A 10,426-nucleotide genomic window follows, 5' to 3' on the forward strand; every position below is an offset into this window, starting at 1 on the left:
CATCTCTCAAATCTTCTTGGTCCACTTCTTCCAAATTTTGAAACCTAAGGAAATAAGACATTTTATCCATCTGTAGTCCAAGCACAGCATTGCCTGTCGTCTCCTCTCTTTTCTGCACTGCCCGCATCTCACCCTCCAGACCTTCCACTTTCTGCTTGTTTTCTGCTGAGACTTGTTGAGTATCCTTTAAATCCTTTTGGATAGTCACAATTTCTGCTCTTATTTCCGTTTGGCCTCTTTGCAAATCATCCAGTTTCTTATCCATATTGGATAACTTTTCCAGAATTCTCTCCATCTCTCCAGCAGTTGGTCTCTGACCTTTTGCCATTTAGAAAAAAAAAATTCAAAATCCTCAGGCAAGCACAGTATCCTTGTAATTTCCTCCGGATCCACCAGGGGGCACTCACAGGAGCAACGAGTCCAGAATACAGTTAGTCAACCAGGAAGCCGAAGGGAAGTGATGTCATCAAGATTCTCATAGTGAAGGCGGAAGCTGGACGCCACCACTGTTCCCCAGAGGGAGGGGGGGCCTCAAACCCTCCCTCCTAAATTTCTCCATCACCTCTTCTCTCCAGAGCTCCACAAAACCAGTAATCTTCTTATTTTAAGTTCTCCTCTCTCCAGAATGACTCGTGCTCCTTCCAGCCGCAGGGGAGAAAAACCCCCCCGCACTCCGGAGCACTCCACTCGCGTTTACCGATATCCCCTTCCCTTCTCCATTCCTCAATTCTTCTCCGTTCCCTGTTCACCACCAGGCTGCTGCAGTTATAAATCCAAAGCCCCGGTGTCACCGGGCACAGCGGCCCAGGCGACGACCAAAGTAATGGCCGTGGCCCGTGGCCTCCAAACCCCGCCGAGCCTAGGACGCGCCAGCATCGGTCCCCCCAGTCCTGTATGTCGGCTGGGAGACCCCTGGCGAGCCGTCCGTGCGGCAGGTGTCCTTTTCGGAACACCTGGCCCCTAGGGGCCTCGGCGGCGGCCGGATTCGGGCACTGGGGGCAAGAGAAGCCTCCAGACGACCGTTGCCTCTGGACACCGGAAGTCGTCTCCATTGCAATTCTGATTTGAAAGCATGGCTATTAGTCATTATATCTAAAACTAATTTATCTCTCTCCCTCCCACCAACAGTTACTATCCTATGCTTTATGTCTATGGAGATTCTCAGTCATCCAGGACATGGTTGTCCCCAAGGTGCTTTTCATAAGGCAAGTGGACTTTCTTTGTTTTTCCTTGAGGATGTTTCACTTCTCATCCAAGAAGCTTCTTCAGTTCCTACTAAATGGTAGGGAATGGTGGGGAGTCCATTCCCCACCATTTAGTCAGAACTGAAGAAGCTTCTTGGACAATAAGCAAAACATCTTCAAGGAAAAAAAACGAAGAAAGTCCAGTTGCTTTTTGAAAAGCACCTTTGAGATATCCTCTGCTTTACTATCTGTTTCTCAGAGAAACAGTTCCATAGATTGGTTGAGGCTCAATACCAGAATGGAATATATTGTGTCATGTTGAGACTCATCTGCTCCATCCCAGGAAATGGAGCAGAGGAAAATTAAATCTCTTTCCCTTTGCCTTGAGATCAAAGGTCAGCAACATAGCCTATCACATACATGCATATATATATATATGCATACACACACACACGCACACAGAGCATAGACACACACATACTATGTGACAATAATTTACAAATCTTTTCTTGTCTCTGTCCACATACACATCAATAACTAGATGTATCATGACATTTCTAAAAATAAAATAAATTGCTATATTGAAAATGTGACTACTCTGAAGGAAGCTTAAAATTGGAAAGTTAAGGAGATGATAATTGTTTCTTGTACTGGCAGCTGTTATTGCCAATTTTTTTTCCTAAATTAATTAGTTTGTTGATATTTTTGTCCTTTTGGTATTTTTAATAAAGTGAACAATATCACACATTCACTTATCTTCACATGTTTATCAAGTATGTGTTCCCTGAACTATCTCCAGAAGTGTCAACTTCCAGAATTTTTAGCAGTGATTAACTACATGTTGAGGTTTACACTGAGATTTACGACCTGAAAAACATATTGAAAGAAACATTATAGCAACATGCCAGTCCATTATTAAAAAAATAATCAAAACTAGATATTATCCAAAATCAGTGTATTAAACGTCCTACCGGAGGTTAGGTGATGGTAATACCTGAACAGAACCAATGTGATTCAATAAAACTAACATGCTTTAATGAATATCATAATTATTTATTATTTATTTAGTAAATGTCTATGCCATTCATCTCACTAGTACAGTGACTCTGGGCAGCTTACAATATAATAAAAAGTTTAAAGTACTAAAAATAATAATTAAAATTAGAATAAAAAGATTAAAAGTCAAGATCCAAGATGATGGGCAGCCTGGGGACAAGAATCTTGTTCATCTCATCAGCCACCCTCAAGAGAGGAGGTTCGGGCCAAGCAGCAAATCAAGTTTTTAGGCCCCTCCAGAAGGCCTGGTGTGTGGACGCGGATCTCACCACTGATGAGAGAATATTCCAGAGGCAGGGGCCATAGCAGAAAAAGCTCCATGGACCCTGTCAGCTGAAATTCTTTGGTTGACAGGATCTGAAGTAGGCCCTTTCCACTGGAATTAGTAAGGCAGGATAATCCTATTGGGGTAAGACGGTTTCTCAGCTATCCTGGATCCATGACAGAGGAAGGCAGAGGTTGGCTTCGCATACTGTAGCAATCAGTTTGCCCAGCATCAGAAATGTGTGTGCACGCCATCTGCGCATGCATGTAACATCAAACAACATGGCAATTCTCTCATGCATGCCATCCGCACATGCGTGCAGCATCAAAAACACAGTGATATAGGATGGGATTGTGCCTGGGCGGGTGGCAGGGCCCACCCACAGGTTGCCACTACCAACCGGCTGAATACCACCTCTGAAGGTAAACACCATTTCAATAATAAACTGACAATTGGAAAGCAGACATACATTCTTTATCAAAGCAAGATTTTTCTTTTTGGGGAAGATTTAGGAAATTAATTGAGTTTGGGGGATTTAATTGATTTTGGTCAACAGAGTTTTTGATTAAGACTTAAGTTCAGTGGTGGGATTCAAATAATTTAACAACCGGTTCTCTGCCCTAATGATTTTTTTCAACAACCAGTTCACCAAACTGCTCAGAAAGTTAACAACCGGTTCTCCTGAAGTGGTGCGAACTGGCTGAATCCCACCACTGTTTAAGTTCCATGGAAAACAGTCTACTGTATTTTGCCTGAGGATCCATTGTGTGTATTCCACTGTCAGAAAATTCAGCCGGAAATAAAAAATTATGTAGATCTTTGGTCACTTTCAACTTTATGCCCCTTGCAAATATGTGTGTTTTTACCGAATTAAAATACTTTATTTCTGCTGTTTTTAAGACATTTCATACAAAGGATGAATGCCACAGCCCATATGCAGCCTGTGGGTTAATCCTGTGGAAGCTGTCTTGAGCAGGTAAAGTTAGGATTTTCCTTTCCTACATTCTTTTCCCATAGCTCTTAATTTCATTTTCATTGTTTTTTTTATCATAAAAGGACTCCTTATCTGGGAACTCTGTGGTCAGAGCTAAGAGGACTTGCGTCTTGCGCAAATCAAATCTATAAACCTTTCTGTCTTTTCAAGTACAAGATTAGTGTGCCCTACTTGTGAAGGTGAAAATGCAATTTAACAGAAATTGGGTACATATTCTGTTTTTAATGCAAGTACTGGGTGTGGAGGGGGAAGGTGGCATGGGTGGTGGTGGACATTGAATCTGAAAGGCTATAACAAATGTTAGGTGAGATTATAAAGATTAGCAGATTATAATTTTTGTTAGGCCTGTTGTACAATTGTAATTTAAGCTTCATGTTGATTGTCTGGTTTTAAACAATACTGGTACCCATTAAAATTATTAAAATTGAAATTAAAATTTGCCTTAGTAACTTACCATGTAAGAACATAAACACGGGTGGAAGGAAAATTCTTTGCACCATATTATTTCAAGAGTAATATGATGTGATACAATGCTTCAAATGCTCTCCTCGTTAAGAAAGATCATCTTCATTTTGAAAGGTTTTCCTGTCTGCCTTTGTTGGCTCTAAGAAGTCAGACATGCTCAAACATTCCACTTTTTTTAGCCTCCCGAGAGCAACAGGAGCTTTGCCAAGTGTGAAATGTGTCTCTACATGAGATGTATTTCAGAGGTACTGTGCCTAAAATCCAGCCAGTTTTGTGGGTATATCCAAAGTCTGGTGGGATTTTTTTATTCGTTTCTTTTTTAAACAACAGAACTTCAAGCTTTATCTCATCTGACTTGTGAAATTCTCTTTGGTTTCAAAAAGAATACGCTCATGAGATAAAAGCCTGCTTTCTTAAATCCAAAATCCAAAATGTTTCCTCCCAGGCAAGAACTTGTTTGGCAACTCACTGGATCCCTGCCAAGCATTCTTTGTCTGGGGTTGCCCAGCACCATTTTCCATTACAATAGTTACACTGTAGAAATGGTGTTGCCAACCTAGGAAGACACATAAATAGAAATAAGTCTAGCTATATGAACACATTTATAATACTGATGCCTTAGGGATGTTCTAGTCCTCAGTTTATTTAATTGTGGGGACTGGCTGAACATCCCTAATCCTGTAATTGTCGAGAAATTGCCTTAAGCAAAGACTCTTGGAAAGGCAAACCATTAATTGTTCAGCATTTGTGCGAGTATGTGGAAAGGCATTGGGCTTGTCAGATTTATAAAGTCTGAAGGTATAATTTTAATAACAAAAGTATAGTGCAAGGATTGTCAAGCCCATAATCTTTTGTATTTCACCACCTACTGGGAGTTTAGAATTAGCAAGCATTTGGAGGACAGATATCAAATGTAATTGAATTTGGAAGACAGGGTAGCAAAGGTCAATATGTAAGTGTAGATATAATCTCGATTGTCTGAAAAAACATACTTTTCTGAGCAAGTTATTCTCTGCTACGAGATCAATTGGCATTTTAATAAGTGACACTGGAGTGCTTATTCAGTTGCTTGTGAGAACTAGACCTCTCCTGGAGGAGAAAGCTATTGCCAGAAGAGACACAATGCCTCTCATTTGCCTGCTGCAGGACAAAGCAGATAGGATGTGGGGAAGACGTGGAATACAGCTGAATGTTGTGCCATAATCTTTCTTCTTTTCTTCAAGCCCCATTAGCCAAAGCTTTTTTAAAAAAAATAGGTTTGAGCTAGTTTTCCAATTGAATTGTCTACAGGAAATTCTTTTTCCTACACTTACTGTTTTGGAACCAGATTAATAAGGTCTTGTGGCATCTTGTAACAAGGTTAGGCTACCTACAATTTACAATCCCAAAGCTCCATGCAGGTTTCAGTCATCTAATCCTCCTCCAATCATACCATTGAATTTTATCCGTGCAAGTGTAGAAAATCAATAATGTAATTTCCTGCCATTTTGAAGCAGAAAACATATAAAAACTGCATCTAAATTCCCAAAATAATTTAATCTTGTTTTTCTGTTGATGTCATATTTAAACAAAAACCCTAAATCCACAAACCAGAAAAAAAGGAAAAACAGTTATATGAGACATAAGTCTACCCACTTTGTATTATTACATCCAACTGAAAACTGGCAGAAAACTAGTCAGCTAGACTGGCTGGACTACTTCTGGCCAGTAAGCAAGAAATGATAAGTTAGAACAATTAATCAGTGGAACAACTTGCCTGTAGAAGTTGTAAATGCTCCAACACTGGAAATTTTTAAGAAAATGTTGGATAGCCATTTGTCTGAAATGGTGTAGGGTTTCCTGCCTGGGCAGGGGGTTGGACTAGAAGACCTCCAAGGTCCCTTCCAACTCTGATATTATTAAGATGTGCTTTAAAGGTGGATGAGCATGCACAGTGACATTACTGCACACACCCTATCCTGAAGAGTTGCCATAACATGGGCATATAAAGGAGGCAAGCAATGATGGTACTGCAGAGTTTTCCATTTGCTGCAGACACCCCTAGGAGAGATCATATATATACCTCACAATATGTAAAGTTGGATTTATATTCAATATAACACAAACATAAGAATCAGTATACACACAGCTGATGTATGTTGAAAATGTACATTGAAATTGGAGGTTCATGGGATTATGGTCAAAAGAGAAATTCAAACTGCTGTGTAATAGATACATTTCCTGTGCTTGCTCAGAATACAGCAGGTGCAATATCAATGTTGTAATTTAATAAAATGAGCCGTCTAGAGCTCAATGTGTTCATATATCATATTAAATCATAGTTTGTGGCAACTACCATTTATAAATTAGAAATAAGTTACATTCACTGATAAGGATAACATGCTGTAATGACAAGGTTTTGACTAATTCATGGTACGTTATCTCTTTTTATTCCTTCCAAACCAATAGAAAGTTTGAGATAATTATGAAAAGGATCTCAAAATTCTGTCCATCAGCAAAATAATTATCCAGAAACAAAACAGAATTTGATATCGTAAGAGAGGCTGGCTAATGCTCCCCTCAAAAAACCCTGAGATTGAAAATGGGCTAGATTTGGCCTAAGGCTTCAAAGAGAAAAAAAATCCAGACCACTGCCTCTCCATCTCTATTGGAGAGAGAAATACCATGGAATATTAATGATTGCTCAATTGTAAGGTTTTGAGGTCACATGGTCTGCAAGGACCCAGATGAAGCATAATGGGGGGAGATAGGCAGGGAACTGCTGTAGAATTCCTACAGTTGATCTTCAAAACCCGGGTCATATATAGCTTTTGGGTGGGGGGAGCAGGGGTGAAATCCAACAGGTTCTGGCAAGTTCTGGAGAACCAGTAGCGGAAATTTTGAGCAGTTTGGAGAACCAGCAAATACCACCTCTGGCTGACCCCAGTGTGGGTGGGAATGGAGATTTTGCAATAGCTTCCCCCAGGAGTGGGGCGGGAATGGGGATTTTGCAGTATCCTTCCCTGCCACGCCCACCAAGCCACACCATGCCCACCAAGCTACGCCCACAGAACTGGTAGTAAAAATTTTTCGATTTCATCACGGGGGGGGGGGAGAGTTAACTTTGAACTGTTGTCAAATGACCACTTGTATAATCTTATTAAGATGAGAAAAGCATAAAGGATTTTAAAAAACCTGTTTTTCTTGAGTTTCTTTATGACAAACTTACACCAAATTCTGTTATTGTGTAGATCTTTGAGATTTGTTGGAGCTGGTCAGAATCAGTGTTAGAATGTATTTGATTGACTAATTGATTTCCCACTTTTTTCTTCAGGAGCTCAAAGCAGCATGCACAGCATCCCCTCCTCCAATTTTTCACTACTGCAGCAACCTGATGAGAGGAAGGTTGGGCTCAGAGAGATTGACTAGGTCAAAATAAATAATTTAAAAGAGAGAATGATTTATGCTTCCCTCCATGACTTGTTCTCCCAAGAACTATCAATTCCAGAGTTCTTTTTGCATTAATAAAAGGGATATCAAGTTGTTCAAAACATTAGAATAATCAGATACTGATTTCAAAGAGCCTGAAACAGTGTCCCTGTTAGGGCTTCTTCACCAAAATGTAATTCATCCACACACACCTTCCAGTGATTTTTGCCAATAAGGACTGTGGCAAATGTAAGGAAGAGAGCCCAAATAATTATGTGTGTTCTGTTCTTGTGCCACTCGTTCCAGTGATTGAGAGAATAGTATAGATTTGTATTGAGCTACAAAATGCACATAGAAGCTTACAAAGGTTTTAAATGTGAGAAACTTACATTTAAAAAAGGAAGAACATCTGAGAAGAGGATTTTTATCACGACTAGCTCTTCCTGCTATGGTTTTACCTGATCGTTTATGCTTCATTGGCTGCTGAATCAATTGTTATTTAATGAATTTCTGTCCCTGGAGTGCTTAAGTCTTGGCAATTCAGCCCCCAAGATTTAAGGCTAGATCTCCTTAACATCCTGTGTTGCATTGTCTCATCAGCACTTTTGCTTGGAAATTGGCATGGGCAAATGAGCTGAATAGCTTCATCTTTTGCTCTTAAATCTTTCAACGCCTATGTTGCTACACACATTCTTTTCACTGTTATTTATCAGATCATTTTTTTTCTTTTCAATCACAGCTATGTGATAGGACATATCTGAAAGTGCAGGGCTAAAATAATCTTTCAAAACAGGTTTAAAATAGATAGTTAGGCTCCTATTAAAGGCAACCTCAAAATAAAATCTGCAGTACCAGTTTTTTAACGCCCAGTGTCCTTAAAGTTGGTGCAAATAACAGCTTCCTGCTTCCCTTCCATAAATTATAATGCATAAATGCTTGTTTCATCATTTGCATCACCAAAATAACCTGCTATCACTGCAACCAATGCAAAAACATTGTGCATTCATTCCCACCTGCCTTTGTCCATAAAATTGTCACATAGGAGTTATATCAATGTAAGAAATCTGACAACCATATGTAAAAATGCTCTCTTATTTTTTTTCACAAATGAAAACTCCATTCCATGTATGGCATGCAACATTTCTATTTATCTGTGGTAGGAAGGGGAAATAACAGCAAAATTTAAACTAGCCAAGGAGAAATCCCTACTGCTAATGTCAAAATAGACTAGAAATGGAAATAATAAATGCCAATCTTTCAAGTTTCTTAAATTACAAAATTTAAGAAGAAACCAATTCCATAGTGTTGTATCTACTGTATAATAGTCTGATAGTATAATAGTCTTTTGTTTGCAATTCTATATTTATAGAATTGATTTATATTTACTATTATTGCATTCAGGGATTTTTTTTCATTTAAACTCCCCTTCTGGCTTACTTTAGTTCCTTTGTATCTGCCATTGTGTATACACTGGACCCAATCTATATGAATAATCTATATTCTGTGTACTATGAACAGTGTACATAGAATATGTATATCATGGAGGTTACAAACTAGATTATGGCAACATGTTCTCAAGTTGGGAGACATTGTTATTAGTTCTTTTTCATAGATGGATCACTCCCTGCTGGTTTTGGAATTTTTCAGGTTGCCTTCTGCTGCAATGGAGAAGGATCTGTTTAATCATCCACCCCATGCTTGATGGACCCAATGAGGATCCAAATGGAATTTGGGGTAGTTCCTAAAGCGTTGGTACATGCTTCAAAGATGTATTAATCACTGCTTGGAATGAAGAAGCAATAATGGCCTTCAATAGCCATCATGACTATGCAAACACGCTATGCAGATTGATCCTGAACACCCCTGGCTCTCAGAGGAATTCCAGGAGATGAAACAGTATAAGAGATGTCTATAACACAACTGAAAAAGACAGTTAATCCAACCAGGCACAGGTAAAATTGTATATTAAAGACTACATTGAACAATAAAGGTGGAAAATACATCTATTTTTCCATCCTTTTTGCATCTGCAGGTAGCCACTTAGCAACCAGACTTCAGAGGATAATTAGAACTGCAGAAAAAATAATTGCTACCAACTTGCCTTCCATTGAGGACCTGTATACTGCACGAATCAAGAAGAGGGCCGTGAAAATATTTGCAGATCCCTCGCATCCTGGACATAAACTGTTTCAACTCCTACCCTCAAAACGACGCTATAGAGCACTGCACACCAGAACAACTAGACACAAGAACAGTTTTTTCCCGAAGGCCATCACTCTGCTAAACAAATAATTCCCTCAACACTGTCAGACTATTTACTGAATCTGCACTACTATTAATCGTTTCATAGTTCCCATCACCAATCTCTTTCCACTTATGACTGTATGACTATAACTTGTTGCTGGCAATCCTTATGATTTATATTGATATATTGATCATCAATTGTGTTGTAAATGTTGTACCTTGATGAACGTATCTTTTCTTTTATGTACACTGAGAGCATATGCACCAAGACAAATTCCTTGTGTGTCCAATCACACTTGGCCAATAAAAAATTCTATTCTATTCTATTCTATTGGGTGACTTGGTCCCTTCTGGGTAAGAAGTCAGGGGAGTTTTTGAAAGGTTTCTGTAAAGATTATGTTGAGCATTTGTCAGATAAATTTGCTCAGATTCACTTGGAGCTGACCTCCAATGAAGATGATAAGGACCTAGCCTTGTCCAGTTATCTGGCCTCTGTACTAGCCAAAAATTCTGGAGAAGTAAACAGACTTTGGGACTATGAACTGTGCTATCTGTGTGTGGGGTGTGTGTGTGTGCGGGGTGTGTGTGGGGGGGGAGATCCACAGCTATTATCAAAGCAGTGATGAATGCTTTATATTGAAAAAGAGTAGTTCTGTCTCCTTAAAGGAGGCAATGATCTTCTGCCTTTACAAGAGAGCATTTTGGACCCAGCAGCACTTAACAATTTTTTGTCCAGTCTTCAACCTTCCGGAGAAAGTTGTTGAGTAGATGATAGGCCTTTGGCTTCAAAGGACTCTGGAGGAAGCAAAT

At 39.4% G+C, this 10,426-nt stretch overlaps 1 long non-coding RNA gene across 2 annotated transcripts in view; it reads left to right on the plus strand.

The window, feature by feature from the left end:
- The window catches only part of LOC131189359 (uncharacterized), a 32,353-nt gene extending 22,200 nt beyond the window's left edge, over positions 1 to 10,153 (plus strand). The window contains exons 2-4 of one of the 2 annotated variants that reach the window (XR_009152983.1): positions 3,406 to 3,481; positions 9,020 to 9,324; positions 9,405 to 10,153. This is a non-coding gene — a long non-coding RNA (uncharacterized LOC131189359). The remainder of the gene's footprint in view (positions 1 to 3,405; positions 3,482 to 9,019; positions 9,325 to 9,404) is intronic. The other variant, XR_009152982.1, reaches the window with a different exon arrangement.
- The last annotated feature ends 273 nt before the right edge of the window (positions 10,154 to 10,426 follow it).

The sequence above is a fragment of the Ahaetulla prasina genome, chromosome 1 (genome assembly GCF_028640845.1).
Source record: "Ahaetulla prasina isolate Xishuangbanna chromosome 1, ASM2864084v1, whole genome shotgun sequence".
NCBI lineage: Eukaryota > Metazoa > Chordata > Lepidosauria > Squamata > Colubridae > Ahaetulla > Ahaetulla prasina.